The sequence below is a fragment of the Neltuma alba genome, unplaced genomic scaffold (assembly GCF_004799145.2).
Source record: "Neltuma alba isolate B1F8T4 unplaced genomic scaffold, ASM479914v2 tig00010505_pilon, whole genome shotgun sequence".
Lineage (NCBI taxonomy): Eukaryota > Viridiplantae > Streptophyta > Magnoliopsida > Fabales > Fabaceae > Neltuma > Neltuma alba.
In genome coordinates this window covers 493,654-498,865 of record NW_021635382.1, presented here as the reverse complement: position 1 = coordinate 498,865, position 5,212 = coordinate 493,654, and the positions used below count along the sequence as shown (strand labels likewise).

Sequence of the window (5,212 nt, the reverse complement as noted above, 5' to 3'; positions counted from 1 at the left end):
CATCAACATTTACAAGACTTATATATGGCATGTTCTTCCTTCAAGCCACCCACCGTATCAATTGAAGAGGTGCTGAAGAAAGCATTTCATTTTTCAGTTCTGGGTGATGCTAAGGAGTGGTTAAGGTTCCTTCCCCAACATTATGCTATGCTCACATGGTCCTAATTACAAAAGTTATTTTTGGAAAGATACTTTCTAGCATCCAGAACAACAACTTTGAAGAAGGAGATTTATAGTGTTAGACAGAATAAAGGAGAATCTTTGTATGATTACTGGTCTAGATTTGTGGGAATGTTAACTCGCTGCCCTCACCACCAAATACCAAAACAATGGTTGGTCCAATATTTTTATGAAGGCATGCTTCCACAAACAAAAGCTACAACTGATGCTGCTGCCAATGAATCTATTTTAGATCTAACACCAACAACTGGATGGGATCTTCTTGAAAAAATGGCCAGAAACAATCAGCAATTTAGTTCAAGAGACATATATGATGTAGGAGAAGTGAGTAATTGACATACTTCTGATTCTGTTTTACAGCGTCTAGTGGCACAAATGGAAAGTTTGAAAATTGAAATCTCTACTCTTCATCATACTCCTTCTCGACCAGTGGCACCATGTAATCAAATTGTAGCTCCTTCTTGTGACTATTGTGGATCTTCTATGCATCTTCATGCTGTTTGTCCTTCCAAATTTGAAGCAGTTAATGCTTTTTACCAAAGCAAGCCTAACTAGTACCAAAAAAGGGACCCATTTTCTGCCACATACAATGAAGGATGGAGGGACCATCCTAATTTACTGTAGGGGGTAGTGACAATAGGAACTTTAATAATAAGTTTTTATCCAACAATACTGGACCATCACAGTTTCAGACCCCAAATCAGAATCTGGTTGAACCATCCAAAATGCTTGTACCTATTCAAGATAATTCTAACAAGAATGAAGACACTAATTCACTCTTGAAGGACTTGATAACACAGTTGAACAACCAAATGGTTGTAGACAAGCAATCTCTACTGAATCAAATGAAGGAAGACAAAAATTTCTACAATTCCTCACTGACATCAGTACTGCAGAAAATGGACAGTGACAGAGCAACCATAAATTCCCAGCTCACGTCTATTTGCAAGGATCTGGAAGAAGTCAAGATGAAGAATTCCAATCTTTCCTCTTATGTTACACAACTATCCAATAGCATGAGTAATCAACAAGCTCAAATGGGAGGCACTTTACCTTCAACTAGTGTAATCAATCCTAAAGCACTGCATGCTATAACTTTGAGAAGTGGGAAGAAAATTGGGAATGTTGAGGAAGATGAAGAAATTTCTCTGCAAAATGATCACTTGGAGGACCAGAAGGGCACACGTAAAGTTGTACTGAAGATAAATCCCCTAAATAATCAAGAATCAGAGGCAGCTACACTTAAAGAGCAATCTAAACGAAAGTCAGACAGTGGATGGAAAAACCGGACAGCATCTATAGAGCATGATTCCACCAGTAACGATTTTGGATGTTCTGCAACTGCTCAGCATCTGCAAGCTGATAAACTGAATTCCAGTGAATGCATGATACCGAGTACAGAAAAAAAGGCTGGAGATTCAAGTAAAAACTTTGACTTAAAAGATCTACCATTTCCTAAATCTTATCTGCTAGCCAAGAAAAAGAAAAATGAAATGCTGGAAAAAGAAATGATGGATCTATTTAGCAAACTAGAGGTTAATGTACCTATGTTGGTGTTAATTAAACAAATGCCTAGTTATGCTAAGTTTCTGAAGGAATTATGCACACATAAAAGGATTTGCAGACCCAATAAAAGAGTCCAACTAGGTTCTAATGTTTCAGCATTATTCAAGCCTCAATTACCTATTAAATGTGCTGATCCAGGCTCCTTTACAGTCCCATGCCAAATAGGAAGATTGAATTTTAGTAGTGCACTTTTGGATTTGGGTACTGCCATAAATGTGATGCCTCATTCAGTCTATAATTCATTAGGGATCACAAACATCAAAACCACTAGCGTAATACTTCAATTGGCTGATAGGAGTACTAGGAAACCTTATGGATTCTTAGAGGACATCTTAGTCAAGGTCAAGGGTCTTGTAATTCCAGCAGATTTTTATGTCTTGGACATGTCAAATGAGTCTTATCTTGAAGAACCTCTAATATTAGGAAGACCATTTTTGAGAACTGCAAACACTGTGATTAGCTTAAAGGATAGTTTTATTACAATGGAAGTTGGTGATCAGGTTGTCAAGTTTAATGTTTATGAGGCCATGAAACATCCATTTGAAGATTATTCCTTATTGGGGTTAAATATGATTGATACTGCCATTGATTGTGCCATTGAAGAACATGGAATGACTCTACATAAATATGCTGAAAATGAAGAAAAAGAATGCAATGTTTGCCCATTTAATTCTGCCCTTACCCATTTGAACTCTATCTTCTCTCATGGCTTAGAGAGTGATGTGTGTAGTATTAGATGCTTGACATTTGATAGCTCACTTTCCACCTCTAATGCATTTCACTTTTATTTTTCAGAATCGAATGATAGTTCTATTCCTTTATTTTCTGAATATAACGCACTTGGGAAGGATATTTTGTGTAGTTTTGCAGAATTACAGGGTTTTTTGACAATGACTCTACATTTGGAAGTGAAGAAGTATTTCAAAGCTGCACAAGTGCATCTGATAGCTTGCTAGAAAATTGTACAGCAACTAGATCTAAATCCCCAAGTGAAGATGCATAGTGTTGTGACATGGCTATACCTTCCGCACATCAATTTCAGAGGTTGAGACAGCAAGTGCAACAATTCGACTCAAGGAATTTAGAAGTGAAAAGTAGAACGCAATGCACAAATTCTGTATCCCCAACGCAAACTAACCTTATTACCAAGAAGGGGAGTAATTTGAGACAAACTACATTGACTGATTTCTTTTCACGGAAATTAAACACTTCCTCACCTAAGTCTTGTGCTGTTATTGATGCAGGAATTACCACATAGAAAGATACAGCACTGAATCTGACTCAATATGGGAATATATCTATAGACAGTGAAGAGCATACCAAATCCAGATATGATGAAACTGAAACAACAGGGAAGTTTCTCGGTGCCCTTGAACTTAAACAGCTTATTCCTTCCATTGAACAACCCCCTGATGTTGAATTAAAACCATTACCCCACAATCTAAAATATGTTTTCTTAGAAGCAAATGAAAAGCTACCAGTAATAGTAGCTAATTCTTTGACTGAACTTAAGGAAACAAAACTGATTTCTGTTCTTAAGAAATACAAAAGAGCAATTGGATGGACTTTGGCTGACATACCTGGAATAAACCCAACAGTATGCACACATAGGATTTTATTACATGAGAATTCTAGAGCCATAAGACAGCCACAAAGGAGACTTAATCCCTTAATATTGGATGTGGTAAAAAAAGAAGTAACCAAATTGCTAAGTACTGGTATTATTTTTCCAATTAGTGATAGTGAATGGGTTTCACCTGTCCAAGTTGTTCCTAAAAAGAGTGACATCACGGTTGTAAAGAATGAGAAAGATGAATTAATTCCAACTAGGGTCCAAAATTCTTGGAGGGTTTGTATTGATTATCGAAAATTAAATGATTCTACAAGAAAAGATCATTTTCCCCTCCCTTTTATAGACCAAATGTTGGAAAGATTGGCTTGTAAATCTCATTACTATTTCTTGGATGGATTTAGTGGATACTTTCAGGTTCCTATAGCACCAGAAAACCAAGACAAAACAACCTTTACTTGCCCCTTTGGGACCTTTGCATACCGAAGAATGCCATTTGGATTATGCAATGCCCCTACAACTTTTCAAAAGTGTATGACTTCTATCTTTAGTGAGCTTTTAGAACAAGGTGTTGAAGTATTCATGTATGATTTTACCTTGTATGGAGACTGTTTTGATGACTATTTACTAACTTTGGAAAAAGCTTTAGCTAAATGTGTAGAAAAGAATCTGATTCTTAATTTTGAGAAGTGCCATTTCATGGTAGACAAGGGGATAGTGTTGGGGCATTTGATATCACAGCAAGGAATCAAAGTTGATAAGGCAAAGATAGAAGTGATTTCTTCATTACCTTATCCAACTACATTAAAAGAATTAAGGTCATTCTTGGGTCATGCTGGGTTCTATAGGCGCTTCATAAAGAATTTTAGTCAAACTGCTTTACCTCTTTCTCAATTACTATAAAAGGATGCTGATTTTGTCTTTGATAAGTGTTGCAGGATTGCTTTTGACGAGTTAAAAGCTAAGCATATGTCTCCACTGATCTTAGCATCTCCTGATTGGAACTTAGACATTGAATTATCTTATGATGCATCCAATCCTGCTGTGGGGGTGATGCTGGGACAAAGGGTAGAAAGACTATCAAGAGTCATTGCATATGCATCTAAGACATTGGATAAGGCACAAACCAATTATACTACCACCGAAAAAGAATTATATGCCATAGTTTTTTGTCTGGACAAATTTAGGCAATATCTATTGCATTCTAAAGTTGTTATTTTCACTGATCATCCTGCTGTAAGATTCTTGTTCAAAAAACCTCAATCAAAGCCCAAGTTAGTTAGATGGATGCTATTAATACAAGAATTTGATGTTGAAATAAAAGATAGGGCAGGGGCAGAAAACTTAGTTGCTAACCATTTGAGTAGGTTACCTAATAATTCGAAACGGATGGATGATTCAGATTTGATTTGTGATGCATTTCCTGATCATATGCTTTGTGCTGTTACTATTAAAGAGCCATGGTTTTCAAATTTAGTCAATTATTTAGTGGCTGACGTGGTTCCTCCATTCATGAATCAATTTCAGGTCCAAAAATTGAAAAGAGAAGCAAAATATTATGTATGGGATGCTCCACATTTGTGGAGATTGTGTAGTGATCAACTGATTCATAAATGTGTTGCAAATGAGAATATTCCTTCTATATTAGAATTTTCTCATTCTTTATCCTGTGGTGGTCATTTTAGTGCAAGAAAAACTTTAAGAAAATTTTGGATTCTGGTTTTATTGGCCTTCTTTGTTCAGAGATGCTTATGAATTTTGTAAAAACAGTGATAAATGTCAAAAATTTGGTGGGCTATCTAAAAAGCAAGAAATGCCTCAACAACCCATGTTATTTTGTGAAATTTTTGATGTTTGGGGCATTGATTTCATGGGTCCATTCCCTCCATCACATGG

General features: G+C 36.2%; 1 non-coding gene across 1 annotated transcript; it reads right to left on the bottom strand.

Moving 5' to 3' along the window:
• Nucleotides 1–213: 213 nt before the first annotated feature.
• LOC114756802 (small nucleolar RNA R71) lies at nt 214–320 on the bottom strand. The gene has a single exon (XR_003741505.1). It is a non-coding gene; the product is annotated as a small nucleolar RNA R71 (small nucleolar RNA).
• Nucleotides 321–5,212: the final 4,892 nt, after the last annotated feature.